General features: G+C 39.6%; 1 long non-coding RNA gene across 2 annotated transcripts in view; it reads left to right on the plus strand.

Moving 5' to 3' along the window:
• The window catches only part of LOC142042797 (uncharacterized), a 120450-nt gene that overhangs the window by 83308 nt on the left and 13593 nt on the right, over window positions 1-23549 (plus strand). For both annotated transcript variants that reach the window (XR_012653862.1, XR_012653863.1), the window contains one exon: window positions 3080-3141. This is a non-coding gene — a long non-coding RNA (uncharacterized LOC142042797). The remainder of the gene's footprint in view (window positions 1-3079; window positions 3142-23549) is intronic.

Here is a 23549-nt window from a genome sequence, read left to right on the forward strand (position 1 = left end):
ATCCTGAGCCTGGCTGGCTGCGGTGGTAAACATCCTCTGGGAAGGCTCGTGAGTGGCGAGATCTCAGCTTTTTGAATAATTTAAAAGGCAGCTCATCTATTTGTTTAGAGCTCCCTCATACTAGGTTCAGACTTGCTTGTCTCTGTGCTACAGTAGCGTTTGGGCGGCTTAATGAATTATTCATGTCACTTCATGTAGGGTCTTGATTTTCTTTTGAAGGTTATCAATACAAATAGCGCTGCCAATTGATACTGCTTGGCTTAGGAGCTGTGATGAAGCAAGAAGTTGCAAAATTACATTTTCACACACTATTGTCATAAAAATATATTCAGAATTAGGTTAAAAAAGAGAAAGGTGAGATTGCGATATACAGCATAGCAACACATGGTTTCAGAAAGAATTCTTGGAATTATATTATGCAAGTGCATCACTGCTGTGAGCAGCTATGTTTCAGCAATACATTTGTTCTTGTTGCTGAAGCCATCATACCCTTAGTAAAAAACAAATAGAGCAAAAAATGCCGTATGAGTTTCCCCCCCAAATACCTCATGCTATGTAACCATTTGGAATTTTATTTGATATTCAGTGGAAGGGGTTTAAGGACACTGCTCGGTTTAGCTAGCAGGAGGTGTTTAAGCTCGGTAGCCGGGTGTTAAGTCCTGACAGTGGAGGCAACGTGTTGACCATCAGTCGTTCAGCTGTGCGTGAAGGAGGACTTCCACTGGAGACAGCTGGGTGCGTAAATGTGCTTCAAGAGACAGGGAGCCTTGTGAGAAACCAGCCTGCTTAGTATGTCTGCTCCTGCATGTCAGACTAATAGAATAAGAAAAGGTGGCAGAAAAATAATTGCATTCTCTTTACTAATGAAAGAGCATTTCAAGTCACCGATAGTTTTACTGGCTTAATTACTTTGCAATGGCAACGTTCAGTGCCTTTGATTCGAGTTTTGTAATAGCAGTTACATGGACTTACTAGTTCCTGGGTGAACCAGGCAAATTTTTATGCAATTACATTTGGAATGTATTTAAGCGCATAAGGAAAAGTACAGCAAAACCAGGGAGGTGAAGTAATTGGTGAGCAGAATGGGTGTGCTGGGAGGAGGTCCCACAGCAGGCTAGAGCGGGGCGTTCAGTTCCTGCTTGTTCCTCTCGTGGTTTCAGTCCCATGATGGCTTCAGCACCTTGAGGTCTTCTGAAAATACATCTATTTATTTAGCATTAAATTTTACGTAGAAATAAAATCCCACCTGGGTGAGTGGAAGAAAATGGGAAAAAAAAAATTAGCAACATTTTAAAACTTTGTTACTTCAACCCCCTTCTATATAGTTTGTAAAATGTGGTCATGAAGCTCCTGTTCTTGCTTCTTTGCTGAATTCTCTGAATTCAAAGCTAAGAACCAAGGTGTATGTTCAGCTTAACAAATCGTTTTGCCTTTGCTAGTTTTATAGCTGTCTGTAGAACAATTAATTTAAAATGAAGAACAACAATGTAAAAAGGCTGTATAGTCTTAGTGGTCAGAAGTTTGTGGCGGTGGGCTCAGGGGTGCTGCCTCTGCTTGTCCTTCGGACATTGTCTCTGCCGCTGGAGAAGAGCATCCGGAGAAGGAGGTCGTCTCTCCTCGTGGTGCTGCAGGCGGTGGCAGTGGAGAAACCTGCTCCCGGGATGGGGAGGGTGGTTGCCCTCCAGCCCTCCCGTGCCGAGGCGGCTTTGTGTTCGTCCACCTGCGTGAATCCCACCCCAGCACAGTTCACGACAGCCGTACCGCGTGGCCTGTCCCACGTACCGCACCGTTCAGGAGAGACACAGCTCCCCTCTGGAGAAATTTCACTTCTCTGGCAGCTTACCGCTGTGGAACGAGCATCTGCCAAGGCTCCGCGTTAATGTGGTTTAATGATGTTCTTTCTGAGTTTGGCTCAATCCTACTTGTAATACGAAAGGCATTTCACACATTTGAAGCCATATAAATCTCTGTGTGTACATAACACAACTGAAGCTATCAGGTAGGTGATAACGTATGCTCTGCCTTCAGAACTGCAGAGCATTAGCTGACATCTTTTTAACTTGATAGTAAAGTGAATTTGGATTAACCACTAATTGTGAAGTGACTGAAATATTCTCTTTCTGGTGACAGCACTTGTACTCTTCTTGGAGTAAAACATTTACTCCAAGCAATAAGATGCCATGACAGACAGCACAAGAAGGAAGGTGCAAGAATCTGAGCAATAATGCTGCAGTAAAGCTGTCTTCATGGCTGGTTTTTACTGTTGTAGCTATTATGGCATATTACTAGCCAGGTACTTTATCTAAGTTGCATTAATTATATATGTATATATGGCTGTGTATAGGTTAGTACAGTATGTGTTATGTGTAAATGTTTTTCTGTGTTCTGCTATTTGCAAACATGAACACTTTTTAGATCGAGCAGGGAATAAAATATATAACCCAGGGAGAAGGACACGCAATGCAATGCAAATATTGGGGCCAGCAAATTTATAATAAGGATCTATAGGGTAGACAAAGATTGATGAATGAATTAAGCATCTCACACTTTTGCATGCAAAGTGAACAGAATGTCCTAAGAGTCTCTTTCAAAGGTGATAAAAGCATTGTGTTTTATGGGGGAAGGTTAGTGTTTTCACATTGCTGGATTTATCCTCGAGTGGTTTGCATTGTTTAGAGGGTAACAGCCATGCTGCATTGTATGTAAATACATGACATCAGAATTAATTATCATGTTACAGTTAAAAGTTGGGGAAAAAAGGCCAAATTCAAAATTCCCTTAGATTAGTACTTGTTTGTTGAGTCAGGCTGTACATTTTTCCCTGATCATTCCAAAGGCTTTGGTCAGTACAAAAGTAATCCAAGTTTTCAAGTAATGTATTAGTAAGGGCAAAGTAGTCATAAATAGTTGTTGGAACAGGAATTATATTGACACTAGACTTTTAAAATTCAAATGCATCTTTTCTGACAATATAAAAAGGCCACTGCTTTTCAGATGAGGTACTCGTTGACCCAAAATCTCAGTGGAGTGTAGAATTCTGATTTTAAACTTAAATTATTGGGTTTTTGTCCCCTTTCAGAGCTGCAAGACAGCATGGTGCAGAGCAACTAGACATGTTCCACAATTAGAGCCTTCCACAGGGTAAGTCTTGTCTGTCTGCAAAGAATTGAAATGGTTTGCCTTGTCTTGATGCACCAAGACCCTGTGTGTCCCATAATCATTGCTGAGAACACGTAGTGGTGCTGACAGCTGAGGGTGCTGAGGTGGCATTTCTTGGTGCTCTGGGGTAAATCTCTGTCCTGCACACCAGCAAAACCAGCTGGGATGATCTGTGCCAGGGTAAAGCCTGATCCTTTTTTATTATTATAAGATTACGGATTGTGTAGTGAGTCTTACTAGGCTATACCTTTCTGTCTTCTCTGGCTTGTGATTACATACTCACTCTGAAACTGCTTTCCCATAAAGTGGGAAGGCTTGTATTCAGCTGCGTTTTGTTAAATTGTATATAGAACCCAGATGCAGCCATGGTCTGTGCATTTTCAGTTGTTTCTTTTTTCTTTCTGCGTGTCTAGAGGCCTGTTTGAGAGATCTGTGGTGTGGGGTGGTATCACGCCAATAATGAAATGGTGGGTTCAAAATGAAAGGCAGTCATTCCAAAACATTTTTATTTTTAGATCCTCCTTTTCTTAGTCTTGGATGCTGTTTCCCTCTGCCCTCCTTCAGCGTGATTGCTTGCCAAGCCGTGTGAGGCAACTTAAAACTGACATCCAACCACAGCTTGAAATGTGCCTTGAAATCTGTTTTAATTAGATATGAGCCATAATAATTTAATTACAGTTCCACCCACTAAATTGTCTGTTTTGAATTGTAGCAGCCACATTGTGTACAGAAACAAAAATGTTTGGAGTAGATACCGATTTCTATGAAGGGCATTCAAGCTTGGAATAAAGTACCAGAGTACTGTGACTGTTTAACCTCTAGCTTGCTAATTACCCACATTACTTGTGAAATCTGCCAGATTTATCTAGATGTAAGTCAGCTCTGGTTTAACTGCTTGCTCCTGGGGGATGAGATGCCTGGTGCATCTTGCACTGACTGAGGAAGCACCCAAGTGCGGATCACGCGTGTGCTGCTGGTGAGAAGCATGCGGCCAGCGATGGATGGCTGGAGTTTGAGAAATGTCTCATTGCTTTGTGGACAGACCTTTCAAATAATTATTTTCCATAAATTTGAATTAAATACGTATCACACATTTAAGATGGAATTCCATCCTTCAGTGCAGACGCATAGAGGCTGTTGTGCAAGAGGAGTCACTGCTGGGGTGTCCAGGTTGCTGTTCAGTCCTCTGGTAAGGACTATGAGTTATTGCTGTTTAAATTTGCAATTGACAGAAAGACTGATAGAGTAATTATTACATCTTGCCCACATTTAAAGTGTAGAGTAGGCTAAATCATATGGTAACCTGGGATCATTCAGGGATGTGATACAGCAGGAGGGAGATCAAGGAGTGAAGACCGTAACTGAAGAGGAGGGACTGTATCGGAAGAACCAGCACCTGCAGAGGTAGGAGGAGACAAGTTGGTTAATGACTTCTCGTGCGATTCTGTTGCAAAACAGCACTTGCGACCCTCTGATTGATTGAATCAATCAGTCAATCATTCTGTCTGTCTGTCATGGATACAAACAGTGGTGGTTAGGGTTACTGTGAGAGCGGTGGAATTGCCTTGGGGGAAAATACTTGCAAATATGCCAAAGCGACAGCACGAATGTACCGAAAATATGTGGTTCTGGTCAAACAGGAAATAATTCATTTCATTCATTCTGAATTTTCTGAAATAGATCTTGTAAGTATATTCTTGAAGGGCTTTTTATGTTTTAATGAGAATGTCTGAAGAAATACTGCTGTAGAAAATACTGTGGTTGATAGCACAAATTTTCTTTAGTTATTGTGTCTCCTACCCGTCTTCTCGTCAGTGTTATGGTGTAATGTTTCCTTTCAGTTTGCTAACATACAGATTAAAGGTAATTTTTAGATTTGGAACATTTTATATCTTCATATTCACAGTTGAATAATTTTCAGTTTGGGGATTTCTGCTTATGTCTAAATCCTTCAGATGTTTGATGGATATTTTTTCCAAAATCATTGGACACTTATCCTGATGAAATCCTGTTAACGGAATTTCTTAGTGGTTAGCAGTTAAAGATGGAAAGCTGTAAAATCTAAATTAATTCTGCTCTTGTCAGTGGTATAAATTCACATTTAAATCAGCAAAATGACATTATGAAACCTGAGGGATGGGAGTGTACCTCCATGTGGGCAGGTTCTAGAAGGCAGCTGGTGTGTTGTGACATAAGCCAGGGTATGAATGAAAACTTAGTTGTATGTTCAGAAAACTTAAAAGCAAAACATTGTTGAAAGGAAACTTCACAAAAGAGGGGCTGTGGGACTTGGAGAGCCCATCGATGGGAAATCAGGGAGGCTCATGTTGCTGCAGTTGGGATGGCCCTTGGCTCTGTGATAACAGCTGATACCAGTTCTGGATCATTACCCTCCTGTGGAAGATTTCTCATGCACTTGGGGATAAAAGGCTGTATTCTTCTGTCTTTGGCTTTGTCGGAGACAGCTCCAAAGCAAGATGTTTTCCATTGTTTCAAATGGTAGTTACGAAGAAATAATTTGGCATTTTTATCATTATTTTTATGAACAATTCTTATTAAAAGCTCATTGCAAGTCAGCAGGCACTATTGTGATTGAAGGCCTAATGTTTTAAGAATTAACGTGGCCATCGCCTGTTGCAGGATTGGACCAAACTGCTCATACTGGCTGCCTCTGAAGAAGGCTGAGGGATAATACTTGTCAGGTGCTTCTCTGTTTCCTTGGCTACAAGATAATTTAAATGCCGTCTGTTTTATTGGCATTAATGAAAATCTTTTGGGATACACATCTTTGCATGATATGCAGTGATTTCATTTGAATCATAGGTTGCGTTAAAACATTAGCTGTAGGGCTGTAGTATTTTGGGTATCAATCTAATCACCGCTCCAAAAGGGTGAAAATGGTTTAGGAAGACAGAAATATTAATGATGTGTATTTCTCTCTATTAAATATCCTCAAATGGCATATTTTATTGTTTGAGTCTTTCCTCCCATTACACTAATATGGCACCAAGAAATTTTTTTCCCCAAAAACTCAAGTATGTGTTTCTTAGCAAACACCGATAATTAGGTCAGAATTTTATAAAAAGCTTTCTATTTGCATAGAATAGCATTAATTTTGCATTCATCTATCAAATGAAACACAAAGAAGGAACAAATAATTTATTCATGCAAAACCAACCCGCATGAATCATTTATTTACCTCTTCTGGTAATTTCACAAGCTCACTTTTTATGCATCAAGCTGCAAATTAATCAAAATTTTCTAGGAGTTGATTTTGTCCAGAAAAAAGTAATAATGGCATAAATATCTTCCCCTGTACGGAAAATCATCAAGTGAACTTGGGCAAAAAGTCCAGCCAGGGTTGGGGTTTTTTTGTTTGGTTTTTTTTTTGTTAAGTAACTATCTGAAAGAACAGCTATAAGAGACAGTTTTCACTGTCTTTAACCTTCAGAAAATATTAACAGAAGAAGAATTTTGTGTTCAACCCTCTCAAGTTAATCCATTAATTCAGAGCAACTCCCTTGAGTTCGTTAAGAGTTTTCATCAGTGTAAATAAAACTAAACCTGGTGTAAGGGCTTTAATCTGCAAATGCATGTAGAATTAAATGAGAAATGTACTGCCTTTCCTGAACTGTGCTCCATTTCCAGCATCAAAATTTAATGGAACAAGTTCAGCTCCTGCTGAGCCCAGTGACAAATGACCCACTGAGTTCTACAAGTGCAGTATTTGGCACCCTTTAAAATATACTCTTACGGGTCAGGATGGTTCTGAATTAGATGCTGTTTCCTGAAGCACCTTTGGAGTTCAGGACTGCTTTTGGTATTTTGTTACTGTTATTGATGTTTTGGTTAGAGCTGAAAGAAGCTGTGGCAGAGTAGAGAACAAGTGCTGCTTGACGCTAGACTGTATGATAACCTACGTACTCCCTGGCTACACTGATTGTAATGTTTAGATAAGTACCAAGTTTTGACCAGTGTTTTACAGAATTTTACATAGTGTCTAATGTCATGTTGATCTGTGAAGTATTTAAAAAAATGCAGCATTAAACAAAAAGGTAGTATACAGCTGACACACTGTATTAAGGAAATGTATGGTCATTGATTCCAACATATGCTTAAGGAGAAAAGTATTGTTTGGAAATATTTTTGGTATAGTGGCAGTTCTTTAAAATTAGCTAAAACCAACTTTGTAACCATTGCAATTTCCAAAATCATTAAGAGTGTCAGAAGAGCAAGTAATGATTAGAGTTTCAGGCTTTAAAGGATTACTAATGACTGCTATACCAGGCATCTTCTCGTTTACTGGTTTTTTCCTATGTGGCTAGATTGGCAGTTTGATTAAGTTCATATGTCAATAAGAAACATTACTTTTCCTAATTCAATAAGGGTTGGTTTGCGTGTCAGTAATTAGTTTGCTTTGTGATTATGTGTTACCTAAAGTTTCATCACAACATTGCCCTTACGTGAGAGCGGGAAGTCTGCTGCAGAGGTTCCAGGGTGCCAGCCCGACCTTCTCTGGAACAGTCCCTGCCTAAAAGTCTGCGTTTGAAATATATGTCACGATGAGGAGAGCTTAATCATGGGTAGGGCACTGTGAAATTCAGGAGGTTTGATCTTCTATCTGCTAGTTGTTTTGTAAAGTATTTGCTATGAATTAAAGAACGTAAGTAATTAATTAATGACCTGGGCTTAAAACTTGTCGACTTTGGGTTCAGCCTAAGCTTTGCCAGGCTGCCTGCATGAGTAGGGCAGTTGATGTGGCCTGAGTGTCAGATCGCCATTTGTGAAAGCAGGTTCGGTACTTCTCAGTCTGTGCTTCTCTCTTTAAAACATAAAAAGAGCTGCTCTTCTAGTGAGGAAGAATTCATCTTGGTGAGAGCCTCCATGTCTGCCAATAACAAATAAAAAACCTGACTGGACGCAGCACTGAGCAGCCTTGTGCAGCTTTGACCAGGAGGGTTGGACTAGATGATCTCCAGGGGTCGTCCTCCCTCCCCATCTCAGTGATTCAGTGATGCTGTCAAGTAGTAAAGTGGAAGTGCCCAGTGAAACGACAGAAGGATGCTAGGCTATGTTGTAATTGAGAATTACTCAAGGGTATCATTTTACCCTGTGCTAAAAGCTTCACAATTGCAGGAAGATTATCTTAACAAAGATGAAAAGTAATTATTGTGCTGCCATTTTTTGCCACTATAGTCAAGGGCCTGTCAGGATTTCCATTACAACAAACATGGTTATAAAGGCTAATCTAACATGGCAGATATTTGCTTGGAATTAAAATCTGGTAGAGCAGTACAAAGCTGTTGTGTTCTGTATTCTGGTAAACTTTTTTATTTTATTCTAGTGAATGGATAAGCTCTTGAGCCTTTCATTGATATTCTTATATGAACTCAGTTCAGGCCACTTAAGCAAAATGCAACCCAGAATGATAGAAATTATGGAAGTTAGTGTTTGATGGATGCTTCATAGCTCTGTTAGAAATAAGTTCTCTTAAAATGGCATATATTTATGTCACAAGAGTCACTGGCGTAATTGCAATTACCGTACTCTGTTGTCAGCGGTCTAGCACACAAGCCGCATGCTAAATATGCATGGTGATGAAATACTTTCTTGTTCACAGAGGAGGACATTCCTGGTACTGTATAACTACAGTGTGGTGCAGAGTTTCCTTTTCCAGTCTGTCAGTTTAAATGTCTCAATATTTATGAAGTGTTAAAAAAACCCTAACCATTCAAAGTTTATCTTGAAGAAGATAGCTTTTCATCAAAAAACTATTCTATCCGTAGTGTCCCACCTGATTTTTATGTATTCATTAAGGGTTCAGGGCGGCTGACCAATTCATTGTTGGTTTAATCCCTTGGTCTTCGTGAAGGTACTACACCAGATGTACAGGACGAGAACCTACACTGGGCAGAAGTATGGATGGCGTGTGCCACGTGCACGTGGGAGGGGAAAGGCTGCGGAGACACTCGACACTCAAATCAGGAGAGCCCAAACTACCTTGTACAGCTGTTACATATTTTTTTTAAATGTCATGTCCATTGGCCAGACGTGCTCTTTCGTCTCCTTTGTAAAGTGTTATTTGTTAAGAACAAGTTAGATTTCAGCCCCTGTTGAATCTGGTTCTTTTCCAAGTGTGCACAAAATTCAAAAATCTCTTGATGGATTGATACTTGCTAGTCCTAAGGTTTAAAGATTTTACACTAATACAAAGATTATGGTGTTTATTAAAGATAATACTGTACAATCCAGGGTTTTTTTTACATGCAGACTTACTTCCCTCACCGCTGTTGGTTGGCACCAGAGGTTTGTGCCGTGAACTGAAATTTTGGTTCTGGAGGATGGTGAAGGTTTGTGGATCTGGCAGCATTGCTTCTACTGTGTTGCACTCCAGTGTTCTAGGGTTCAGTACAAAGTATTTTTGTTCAGCACTTTGGCACACAGAGCAGTAAAGAAGACCTATTTTGTATATTCTACAGTTCATTAAGCTTTTCTCATCTCTTTTTAGAGTTAGGACTGAGAACAGCTTCAATAACAACATTTTCAACACTTCCCACTGCTGTTGGGTTTGAGGTGCTAAGCAAAGAGCCTTGGAGTGTGAAAGCATCTCCTGGCCAGCTGGGAGCTGCAAAATGAGCGGAAGAGAGATAGAAGGAGTTGGTTGGATCACATCTCCGTCAGCCTGGAGGAAGGGGACTCCGGGGCGTTTTGGGGAGGGAGCAGTTGCTGTTTCTTCTAGAGTGGTGGAACAGCTCCCTGGGCAGGGGACAGGACCACAGGGTCGCAGGCCAAAGGTCAGAGAAATGGATTCCCATCTTGGCTTGATACCTTACCTTGCTGTGGGACCCGTGGCAAATTACTTCACTGCTTTCTGGTGTGGTTCCACATGTGAAAAATTGCTGTTGTATCCTTTTGGTGGGATATGGAGAAACTTGCAGTGTTTTCAGGGCTTTTCACATTCTGAAATGAGGCGAGTGGGTCCCTCCTGACATGACAGCTTCAGAATTCGGGTAAACGTAGATGTTTTCCCCCAGGAACCTGTGGTCTTTTGGGAACAGCTGCTCCTTACTTGTGTTGGAGCAGTACGGTTGTGGTCAGCAGGTTCAGCAGAGTGTGGGACGTGGCGTGCGCGGTGCTGCCAGGCCCACTGGGACAATGGGACAATGTCCTCTCCGAAGGACTTGGCTCTCTGGTAGGTAGGAGGTGATGGGAGAAATCCTGAACTGTCTTTAACATTCTCCACTAGGTTAATGGCAAAATCTTTTCCTCGCTCTGGTGTTCCCAACTATTAAACCCTTGTACACGGGCAACGCAAACAGTCTGATATTCTTTATGATGGTTAATTTGATCGGTAACAAAACCACTTCAAAGTTTATTGGATCTTCACAAGGCCTAGTTTCAAGGGTAATTAAACATCTCATTATATCTGGTAATGTTAATTGTATTTTTAATTTTATTTGTACACTGACATTTGCTCTGGCTAAAAATAGTCTTAATAAATGGGACTGAAAGGGGGAACTAGAGATAGATACGTACAAGCTTGTGAATTATAGTTACGGGAAGAGCATGGAGATACCTGTCTCAGAAACGAAGCTGCCTACAGTGCTGGGCCTTTTTGTTAAGTTCAAAGTGTTGGTTGTTCAAAAAAAAAGGGGGGAGGGCATTTTAAAATGTATTTAAACTGATCCAAGCCACATTATGGTTATTTAGATTTAAATATGGCTAACTTCTTGTTTGCATAGAGGAGCTCAAAACCAGTAAATACACCATATTTAAATCCATCGATATGTCTTAAACTGACATCAGCAGGCTCTTCTTCCTCCTCTGGAAAGGTGGTGTTGTGTTGTTGAAGCTTTGAAGCTTTAGGTTTTACAAACATGACTAAAATCTTGCAGATCTTACAGGTGAGACAGTGGTTTCTGTTCCCATCTATATACTTCTGTAGAATTAAAAAAAAAAAAAAAGCTGAATTACCGATGCTTGGTAGACTTGAATTTAAAAGGAAAAAATTTTTAAATGTATTTAAAAGCCAGAAGGACAACATGAAACAGAAGACGCAAGCTTGAAAATAATTTATTTGCTTTCTGAATAATTAAAAAGTCAGTGTGAAGTACATGATAATGCATGTCAGTCCTCAGCTTGTTGGCTATGCTAATTTATTCAGTGTATTATAGTTGGCAATTAATGTTCTTTGCCTAACAATATGCCAATTAAATATTCTTGCATTTTATTAGTCGTTTCCCTTAGTCATTTTTCCTTGAAGATAAATATTACAGTGCAGTTTTCAAAAGTACACAGGTAATCCATGTGAGGTTCATGTATGAATAGTAATGGTTTGCTCCCTGGGATGGCTGGTGGAAACAGCTTCTGAAAGGTGAATACTGATAATTCACCGGGGAAATTGCATCCGGCCCACTACATCACCCAGCGTGCTCATTTGCAAACATTTAAATTGCATGCCTGTGCAGACACTGGTGCTTATCCTTTGCATGAATGTTTACTCAGTTGCTGGATGCCTTCGATTCATGGTCTTGTGTGTGGTTTTGCCAGTGAGTCTCGGTGAGTCTGTTCTTGCTTTTGGAGAAGTTATCCCATCTTTTAACATATCCAGATACGGGATATTTTCAGATGACACAGATAATTCTGTGTTCTATAACGTGTTTTGTAGATCAGCATTAAGCTCTTGCTGGTACCTAGGGGCAAATTAAAGCCTGTGATAGGTGGGAAAATCTTTTCTTCAAAGTCACCAACAATTAATTGGAAAATGAGAGCTGAAGCGGATTTCTTAATAAGGCAGCCTGTTAAAGTAATAGTAAGGTGGTTTTAATGACAGCTTTTCTGCCTTGACTTGCAAAATGATTCATCAATTGCCAGAAATATTCCTGAAGATGTTTGCATTAGATTAAGAATGTGGCTTGAAGTTGTGTCAGCATACATACTCTCAACCTCTCTCAAAAGAAAATACCACAATTTCTGATTCCTGTCGTCATTGGTGACCTTTGATCATTGCAGTAGCAGTGCAAGACTTACGTGTGGTTTTGCTTTGGAATAGTTCAACCTTTTGCATATATCAGGCACTCAGTTTAATAGTTTCATCTCAGCAACATCTTGAAAATATAATGAAAAATGACTTTTCTCTTGTTGCTGTTTGATAGCTTTGAAGCTTGCATTTTGAAGCTGTGTTGAATGTAATAGACTTTTCACTGGATAAACTTTAAGACGGGTTGTTCTTTTCTCTAGGAAACGGAATTGTACTGCTTTGTGTTAGTGCTGAGAGGTCCTAGCAGTCAACATCCCCCTCTTCTTAAGTGATGGAGTGAAAGTGGTTTCATGAGAGCATGGGAATAATCTTAATTGACATAAATCATTTGAGGTACTGTCAACAGAATATTACTCCTAATCTGCTTTTTCTGTTTTGTTTAGGGATTTCTATTTCTTTTTAAGGATTAATGCAAATCACACATAATTACAGATTTTGTAGGTGGAGGCTAGTCCTTTTGATACATTAAGCAGTGTCAGATTTACTCTTCCACATAATCCTTAGGCTCCCATCTATGAAACTGTGTGAAGCAGACTTAGGGAACATGTTCAAAATGAGTTTCAAAGTTCTTGCTCAACCAATTTCTAAAACACGGTGTATTTCAATCGTAACTGTGAGCGTGGTTCTCAATGGTAAGACTCACTAATCTTCTTAAATAACCTAATACTTAATATGATTGTGTTAAAGAAAACCAGAAAAGTGATCAGCAATTAAAGAAGTCGAAATAAATAAAATGAGCTTTGTCCATAGAAGTCAATTGAAATGTCACTAGGAGAATGAAAAATGCCACGCTGCAAGATATATTATCTCAGTAAATCTAGTATTAGAAACATGAGCAATTGGTCTGCTATCAAACATGTCGAAAATGACAGTTAAAATGATTGACATGTAGATGAATTAAATAAGTTTTAGCCTACTAATTAACTGTAACTTAACACAAAATCTAAATAATGGAGCTCGTCAAGAAAGTGACAGTGTCACCAGTAGAACCAGGCAGCTCTTGCAGGTTTTGTGGTGTCATGACAGATTTCTGAGGTACCTGTACTAAAAATGGGGCATCGTAGATGTTTAGTAATTTACAGTCTTGTGTACAGGATAAACTACACCCTTGAATAGCTCCTGGGTATGTCCATCTCTAACACTCATATTTACAGCTGTAACTTTGAAGGTGATGTGGACTTTAAAAAAAAATAAAATTAAAAAAAATTTTTTTTTCAATTCTGAAAACTGCATTAATATTAAATAGCAATTAAAAATCTTTGTATGTATGCAGAGGAACATCATGAAGACATTTAAAGAACAAAAAACGTCATCAAAAAGGGGGTAGTGTACTTTGTATCAACAAGCTTGTTCAGTTAAGGAATGAGATCTCTTGGCTTTGTGCCAAGGCATACAGCATCATTTATTGCAGTAATTCAACCCCAAACCCGAAATGCTAATTGTGTATCTTGGGCCTTGTGATTCACATTAACACTACTGCTTTTTAGCATGTTCTTTTTCTAATGGGAAACATGCTGTCTGGTAACAAGGTCCTTTCACAGTTTGTTCCTTAAACCAACTAAAGAAGGAGGGAGCACATCATACACATTCCTTAAGAGATGTTCCTTACCCCTTTTATGAAAATTTGGAATATATGTAAGTAAATAAATATGTATGTGTGTCTGATAGCGTAGCATTTAAGGCTTTGATCTTGCAGCTAATTTATGGGGAAACAGTGGAACGATGTGTAACTAAAGGACTGATTGTTTTAATTGCTCTGCAGCAGTGACGCCTTGAGCTAGAGCTGGGTGAATTCTGTCTCCCTCCAGTGTGCAAGAACTGTAGCAGTCACAGCGAGCTGCTTTCTTGCTGTTAGTGCAGCAAATTCTGCTTTTATTTCAAGGTTGCAAACACATGCTTAAGTATGTTACTTACTAGGGGTCTTAAGTTATATCCAAATGTGTGAACTGTGCCTTACACCTGCATGTATTACCTAACTGTTCAGACTTTGGTCATCAAATTTATTGCACATGATACCTAAAAAACTAATGTACAACTGCTTTGTATTGTTAACTAGAGAAAAGTAGTCGTGTTCAGGGAGGAGTTTTGAGGAATGGAGAAATGATGCTGCTTTGGTACAAATTTGTCGAGCCACAATTGGTAGCATGTTAGTGTGAGGATAAAATTTAGGAAAGAAAATCGAAGTGCTCTGTAAAACAAGTTAAGACTAATTTCCTACTCTGAATTGGAATAACATACTTAATACTATATAAATATTTCTAACTAAATGAAAGATTTTATAGAGCATTAAAAATTTATAGCACATCAACTGCCTTAAAAATGCATTTCCTTTCTTTTTACTGCTGTGCATTTTAGTCAGCTTGTCATTGACTGTGACTGGTTTATTATGGCCCTCTTTTTTCTGAGCCGTCATTACAAATGCCCTTAAGTTTAAGCGAATGCATTTGTGGTGGTTGCTGTGTGATAACTGTTTTACTCTGTAAATAGACTATAAATTATGTATGGAGAATTTATGAATTAATCTGTAGTATATATCTCATACTCATAAATATTGTACAGTACCTTGCAGTCTCTTTATAACTTGCTGGTGGAGATCTTTAAGTGCAAGGTTTTTCATGCTGTTCTCTTGTATCAGAAATAAGTAGTTTTGATTTTCTGCAGTACTATTTTCGTTCATCTTTCAGTACTGTACTTTGCAATGTGCAGAGCAAAATTGTCCAATGTGTATAATGGAGCAAGGGATGTGCCTTGCTTCACCTTTCTGTTTTGGAAAGGAGATAAATCGTGAGTTTCATACCTGTGGAGCTATTTTTTCTTTCACCTGGCTCCTCTGAATAATACACATTTTCCCCAGGCAGCTAATTATGGAGTGAGATTAATATGGTAGCAGATTGTAACCACAACTGAAGATCTCGGTAACTAGCTATTAAAACACTCTACATGTCTGTTTAGTGCAGTGCAAAAACCTTCTGTTCACTGAAAATAAGACTTAGATGCAGTGGTACACATGAAGGAGTATTACAGGTAGGTTGGTGATACTTGAAAAAAAAAAAACACTAGCCAGTATTTAGCTAGTCTCTGCATCAGTTATGTTTCTCTTCAGTTAATTGGGCTAAGATAGTTGTAGACTGTAACCTTCTAGGAAGCAATTTAGGAGAAATTAGTGATCTCCAGAATAAATTTCCATGCAACATTCAATGCAATATCTGCTGTGATAACGCCTTGTATAAGTCACAGGTCTGCTGTAGTTCATAATCGTTGCTGAGGTGCAAGTCGGTAGCTGGGCTGGAAACTGTTATTCAAATGCCCTGAAAGAAAGCAGCAAGAAAATACTTCCCCTGTGACGTTTTCAGGTTTGTGTGATGCGATGCTGGTCCTGCCGTCTGTTCCATTCCAGAGCCAAGGCTTGGCTCGGGAAGTGGTGCTCGCAGTGATTTGAGGATCGGTACCTCGCGCTCAGCACTTCCCACCGCACCGGGCTGAGGCTCAGATAGCTGGGGAAATAGGTGCGACACCTGCCTTCACACAGGCGAGACACTGAAGCAGAAAAATTGAAAGAGCTTTCTGAAAATGTGTGGAAGAGCCAAGAATAGAATTTTAGTTTCTTGATACCTAGCCCTGTGCTTTGGCTAAAAGGTGAATGTTCCACTCAGAATATTGCAATTCACGAGCTCCACTACCGAGTTCTTTTAGTAGGACTTCCTTATCATACACCTTTAGTAAGACTATTTTAATTAGAGGAAAATACTGAATAAATATGCTCATAGGAATACATTCTAGTCAAAACTGAAGGAAAATGTTGGAATAATCCACTTCCTTGTCATTTGTGATGTTCAGTCCCTTTATGAATTGTTTTGGAGATGCATCTTGGAAGTACCTCGTTAGTCCCTTTCTGTTCTCGTCCTTCTCCATCTGACAGGCACTGATATTTGCCCCCACGCCCCATATGTTCTGGATCACAGATCACCACAGCATTGCACGTTGCATTCCATACTTGTGTATGACTACAACCGCTGATGATGGTAATAGTGATCTCGGATACTACAGCGGGGAGTACCATGACATTGCCCATAAATAAGCCCAGTTCTCCGAGTGAGACTGGTAGTTGTCCTGTGTTCTTTCTGCTCCAAAGGTTGATTCTGTGAAAGCAGCAGTGAAAAGTACATGGTTTATTATAGAATTGTGCGTTAATGGTGATGCTTTGTGGTGATTTTATTTTCTGGTGAATTGTTGCTAGAAAAATGGTGAGTAGACCTCAATTCGTTTTCTTTGCTGCAAATACAGTAACTCTCTAGGCAGCTTCTGTGACTTCATGCTCATGTCTGAGAGTAAAATCCAAATTATATTTACAGATATGGAAAGGAAATGATTTATTCTGTATGAAAGTATTGCATATTGAGGTATGTCAGAAAAAATAATTTGGGGAACGCGGAAACAGCAAATATTTGAAATAAAGCTAGAAGGAACACAAGATAGTCTCTGGCTTTTGCGGGTGGGCACACTTTGTTAAGGCTTCTTCAGCTGATCTGCCAAGATGGAAACTAGGACCAAAGGTACGTGGCTCTGCAAGAACATTTTACTTTGTTGGTATTTTCTCTTATTTATCTCAGTACTGGTACAAAAAATGAGCGATTTGGTGATATTCCCATGACGGATAGTTAGAGCTCATCGGATGTGTTTCTCACACTCCATCTCTTCCCTGACAACCTGTGTTTTCCTATCCATTTCTTTTGTTGGCTGTGTAGCCTCCAGCTCTGTGGGGCTTTCCTAATTCTTCATACTCCAGAGTTTGTCATCAGTCTGACAATTCTTAGTTAGAAGATATTTCATTTATCCCGTGTAGCGAAGATGCCGTACGCTCTGCAGGGACACCGCAGTGCTGGTTATTCCATGGAGTGGGAGCAGGGGTTGTGCAGAGCTCTGCGGGGGCTGCTGGGGAGCTGTGTCTGCGGGAGACCCCACGGGTCACCCAGCATCCCGCAAGTACCGGAGCTCTCCTGTGTGTCAGTACAAGAAATAGGAGGGCACGAGGCATGTGTTTTTGGGGGAGCTGTGTCGGTGAGAACCGTAATACGGATGTTGCTGTGCTCTTCCCATCATCACAGTAATGTGCAAAATCCCTCCAGGGATGCATATGGGAGAAAGTGTATTGATGCGTGTTAGGTTACATATTCATGAGTATCATACACTTGACTTTCTCAGAAACTTGTTGAAAATGGAGCAAGGCAAGTATTAGTAATACCACTGATTTCTATTTTTTTTTTATTCTCAGCCCCCAGCACTGGTAGCTGAGCCTCTTGGAGGGATGTGGTTTGGTGATGGTGTTAGCAATGACGGTGTATGCAAGTCCGTATACTTCCAGTATAGAATTTCTGGAACATACAGAATGGTGGGGTTTTCTTCTGGTAGATGGTATAATCTTTTGAATTTGGGACTTCTTTAAAGCAAGCTCCTCGTTCTGCAGTAATGCCTTGAATAGAGTGATTGTTCTTCATACTGTTCTTCATACTCGTTTCAATTCCAGCTGTAAAATTGATCTTTAAGTAGTGCTTTTCTCAGTGTGGTGAATTAACCGTTAGTGCATAATGGAGGAAAATGGTTCTTGAAATACAGGGATTTTTTTTTTTTTAATGGCCTTTAAGCCAGAAAAGAAAGTGCAAAAGGCAATTTTTGTGCCTTGGGGATGGATCTTCAGTTCTGTTCAAGAAGATGGCTTTTGGTACGTCCTAAGCCTATTGTCAAGAGACCCTGTTATTCTGGCTGTGCAAATGAAAGGTGATGTGCCTTTGAAATTCACACTAGGACTCGAGTAAACTTTCATATAAACTTAACTGAGGCAAATGTGTCTATTTTGCTTTCAGCTTACTAAACAAATCCTTTGGTTGTTTGCAGAAAGCAGTAATTTCGCTTCCAGCATGTCTATTTACTAAGAAATAATAAACACTTCTGGGTAGGTTTATCTTGCCATACAATTCTCCAGGTGCCAGTTTTTTTCATATAATTGGGATCTTGTGATATCAGTACTTAATTTCTAAAATCTTTCTGTTTATGCATCCTGAAAAATAAATGCCTATCTACGAGTTCTGCAATGGACAGATTTAATCACCAGTGAAAAGTGGTAAGAAATGGCAAATCATTGCTTGTTTTAACCAGGCTCAGGAGGAGGGGCTGGGTGCATCAAGGACAGATTTTCCCTGTAAGTCATTAAATCTGTTGGTGCGCAAGAGATGGACGTACCCGTACCAGACCCCAAGGAGTGCCGTTAGAAGGCAATGCAGAGCAGTCGGTCTTCATTCATACTGCAGAACAAATGGGAACAGCAGAGAATGGCAGAGGACTGAGGGTCTGTTTTCAGCTCTGTGCTTACAAGACTTTTGGGGGAAGGATGGATGGATAAATGCATAACCTCAAGCTAAAACACGGTTTTCCATTAATTCCTTCAATTGAGCTTTAAATTTAAACTACATTTCCAACCTACAAGATAAAATCCATTTCAGCTTTTTTAAAAACTTTAAATAAATAAAGATTGAATGTCTCCTTAGAGACCCATGGAGAATAAAAATCAGCAGTTCATTTTCAAATAATGTGTTAGCTTCTAGTTTTAAAATTCTTACTGATTCTAATTGAACTATAGCTATTTTCCAGAGCACAAGTCAAAACAGAGCCATCCACTCCATCTATTCATATTAGAGAGAGGTTAAAATGGTAGAGTAGAATATAGAGATTAGATAGAGAGCATGAACCTACATTTCTGTCTTGAGGCTAAGAATTTTCAGAAATTCTTCCACTGTTAGAAAAAGCTGGGGGATTAAAAGGGTCCATACATACTGCATGAGAATTTATCCACTGGGATTAGCACACGTAACTTTGGACATCAGCCAGTATCGTGTATTTGCAATCAGCCTGTTACTGGTCTATGAGAAAAATGACTGCTCAACCCTGAAACAACGTTTGTTGAATCTCGAAGCATGTTGAGTAAAGAAAGCAAAAAAAAAAAAAAAATCTTAGTCTAGTATTGATGAAATACTGCATTTTTATTCTGTTTTTTTCCCTTGAAACTTACAATAATGGTGCACAGCCATGCCGTATACAAAATAGCGTTTCTAGTGAAAAGGTGTGTTGGGCTGTGCTCAGAGACCACTGCAGTATGTTACCAGAGCCACCTTGACCATGCAGAACACTTCTACATAATAAGCATTTTAGCTCTGCTGTTTCCTTCGTGATTTTGTTGGCATCTTTGGAAGACAATCTTATAGGAAAAAACTTTCAACAAGCTGCAGTCCAGAAAGAGAATAAATAGCTTGCTCTCGTTACACGCTTGCTCTTTCAGTTTCCCTGTTGCCCTGCAGCTGGAGAAAGCTTGAAGGTTAGAATTAAAAAACAAGTGCATGTTGAGTGAATATGACTTGGGAAAATAGCAAATAGGATGTTCTCAGGGTCTTTCCTGACCCTAGACTGAAGCAAAATAAGCAATAAAACACAATTAAATCATGTATTGATTTGTATATCAGAGAGGAGTTTTGTCTTGAGCTACAAGCATGACTTCAGACTCATTTCTCTTGTAATTCAACACAGGCTAAGAGAGAAAGATGTTTTTATAAAACTGTGGCATTCTGTTTTTAATGCAATCATACTTTTAAGATGTTATTTGATTAAATGGCACTTTGACTTTTAATAATAATAATGCCATGAATAATTTAAAAACAGAGTATTTCTCATTTTCAGGGAGTATGAAGGAGAGGTTATTCATATCCTAGGCTTTTGTTAAAATGGAGTGAATTACTGTGTGGATGACAAATTCCAGACAGCCCGGAAGGCTGAAGGTCTGTATTTATAGAACGAATGCATCCACACAGAGGGCGTTGAGCTTCTCCACAAGGTCCCACCGGTGTCCGTAGGGGTGTCGCGGAGGAAAGCGAGTCGGTCTCTAACGTGTCTGCTGAGAGGCAGCGGGAGCCCCTCGCTGTGCCAGGGTGCTCCGGTGCCTTTGAGGTCAGGGTGCTTAACCAAATGGGCTGAGCCCGTCCTTCTAATTTCACAGATGACAAGAGAGATGAAACTGCAAATTTTCTGTTAGCAATATGGTGCTTAAACTATTTCCCTGTCCAATTAACCAGCTCTTAGATCATCCATCACCAAGTGCTTGCTTTTAATAGCAGCAGAAGTTGATCAACTGCCAAACAACTTGGGAAGAAAATGAACTCCCTGAGCTGCAAGAACTATTTCTGGAGGTGAAACCTAATGCCAAACTCGGTGCCAATTCCAGTGATGAAATCAAAAGACTTCTGCTGGCCTTGGTGCGTTTTGTGTCAGGCTACAGTATCTGGAGTTGTTACAGCAAGGAATACCACCAGTGGATGATTCCTGGCCGTGTTCCTGCGTGTGATTAGTACTGGTGGTGGCTGCAAAACTGGAAACCCAGCCTGCAGTGGAACAGTGCTTGACTCTTCTGTGGATGGTGGTTAATGGCCAGTCTTACACTCTTTGGCCTGGGGTGATGTAATGTAGTGTCGAGTCCACAGGGTCCTGACTCCTGCAGAAACACAGCTGCACTGAGGCTGGATGTGGTGTTGGAAATGCATCCACCTAATCTGTGCTTTCCAGAGACAGGTAAGATTGTAAGAGAGCTGGACATAAAGTAACTCTTTTTCTTCTGTTAAAGCTTTTGAAAAAAGGTTCTCTTATTCTGGAGAGATTTATACTGTATTGCTGAGAAAGAGGCAGTGCTAAGTTTAATCATGTTTTCCCAATTACACAGAAATTTAAACTGCATGATCTTTTCCTTGCTGCAAGACTGTTGTGAAGCTGGTGTTGGTCTGGTGACCGTCTCTGAGTGACGGTCACCTTTTCTGAAGGCAGCAATGCATCACTGATGCAATTCAAGTCACTGCAACAGAAGATGAATTAACCTGTTCAATATCAGAGCGCGAATAATAATTCAGAGAAAGGTAGGGTGCTTGAATGAGGGCCTGGGGCTGGGAGGTAAAAGTCTTTTCATAATTAGAGGATCTAAAGGAATACAGTTTTCCTAACTTTAAAGTTGTTTTGTCCCACAGTGTCTTGCCATGCATACTAGGGAGGAATACAAGGCAAGGCGTGGAGAATGATGGGCTTTTTATTGGCTGCAGATGAAATATTTCAAAGTTGACAGACTGTTTGGCAACACGAATGCTTTCCTCTGGGTGTGTTTCTTGTCCATAGCACATTCATTTAGTGAAGCCTACACATCACCTTCTGTTTTTGAACTTGAGAGTTTGGGTAAATTCAGCCCAATCCATCTCCGGCATTAGAAGATGAATTCCCAGCTGATAAAAGTTGTGCAGAATGAAACCCTGGTTCCCTTGGCCTAAATCCAACCAGTAACACAGCCAGGGGTGATGGATGGCTATCCATGAAGGAAAGGCCCCGGTGAAGAGCGGACCGATGGACCAGGCTTCTCCGCAGCCTGCCGTGGTACCGGACCGGGCCAGTGCATCTGCGCTTTGAAGGACACCAGTGTAATGAGGCTTAATGTGTGTGCCCTATGATGGGTGGGTTTGTTTTATAGTCTTTAAAATGAGACTCTTTGAGGTATGCTTTTAATCCAACATCGCTCTACTCTGGGGAGAGAAATCTAACATGATTTTACCACCAGACTTCTCGCTATTTAGCATACTATTTTCTGCAGCTCAGAAACTAAAAGCTGAAGGTGGCAGACAGAGAGATTGAAGCATATGGTATACCAAATAAAATACTATTTAAGGTTAGTCTGAAACAGATAGGACAGGCAGTTGTCCTGGGATTCTAGCAATTCTCTGCATTGGAAATTCTATAAAAAACCTTCCCTTTTAGAGGAATGTAAAATAAAAGTTGATGACACAGGAATTTCTTTGTGCGTATTTTTATATATAATTTACACATGCAAATGACTTTTATTGAATATAAAATATGGATCAGTAGGATATTTGCATGTCTTACCCAGCGTTGGCCAAGAAGTGCTGGTGATCTGCACTAATGTGGAAAAGGTATATCAATGTAATGGAAACACTTGAATTTAAAATATTTTTACTTCTTGAAAACTTTAGTCAGTTTATAATATTACATTAAATTCTATCCATAGTTCCACTTCTAATAATTCTTAATGAAACTTGATAATAGAAGATTTCTTCTCTATAGCATTTTTGAAACTATTAAAAAAAAAGTCATTTTTCCTTCTTACATTATGATTTAAAAGTAACTCCTGTGTAGTCTACTAGCTTGCTCCTTACTAAGTTATGTCAGGTTATTTTTGCTGCAGATGCTACTGGTTTGGGCTTCTGTGGCCACTGCTTCAGTCTCTTCCATTTCTTAAAATATAAAGAAGTAATTAATAGTTAAATCGAGTAGTGTCATTGAGATAAGTAACATGCAAATCACATCATCTGTCTGTGAACGGAGCTGCAGTCTGTGTACTGATGCTGTTGCTACAAATGCCACATCCCCAAGTGTTTAGCTTACCATATGTGATGGTAAATTATTCCACTTGCACAACTGCAGGTGCCTCCAGGGAGTAACAATGATAGGATGAGCGGCTGCTCATACTGATAATACTGAAATTATGAAAAATATTAAATGCATATGATAAAATCTTGGTGCCTACTCTTTGAGATAAAAGCAGCTAGTATAATGATGAGGCTATTCTTTTTCTTCACAAACGATTTTTATTGTCAAAAAGGAAATGCAATAATAAAACTTAGATTCCACTTGTATTTATTTAGACATGTTACATTGTTATACTCTTTTCTTCTAGCATTTTCTGTCTGCTTATTCAAGAGCTCTTTTTCTCTGTGATCTGGAGTAACCTATTTATATTTCTCAGCTTCATTAAACTATGTTTCACTTAGGATCTTATCTAAAAAAATTACTCCCTTGTTTTATATTTCAGCTTCTTCCATGCTTTCTTTATATTAACTGTAACTTATTATAATCTAAAATATTTACAGATTGCTTTGTGTGAAAGATGCCATTCAAAATAACCGTATTCTATTCTTTCTAGCGTGCTTCATCTGCTCTTTTATGAGGATGATGCTGAAGTTAAATTCAAGGTCAGGTTGGATGGGGCTTTGGGCAACCTGATCTAGCGAAAGATGTCCCTGCCCATGGCAGGGGTTTGGACTAGGTCATCTTTAAAAGTCCCTTCGAACCCCAGTGTTTCTGTGATTTGGTGATTTAATGGCTGGTTTGGGGTGTGTTTCTTTCCAGCAGCATAGGAGCCCAGCTCCAGTAATAGAGGCCATTTGCTCCTCTCTGCACCCAGATATTCACATATGGGCTCTTTCTAGAAGAACTGATTTTGCTTCATCTCATTGGCTTAACCCATTGCAAAAAAAGT

The sequence above is a fragment of the Buteo buteo genome, chromosome 21, assembly GCF_964188355.1.
Source record: "Buteo buteo chromosome 21, bButBut1.hap1.1, whole genome shotgun sequence".
Lineage (NCBI taxonomy): Eukaryota > Metazoa > Chordata > Aves > Accipitriformes > Accipitridae > Buteo > Buteo buteo.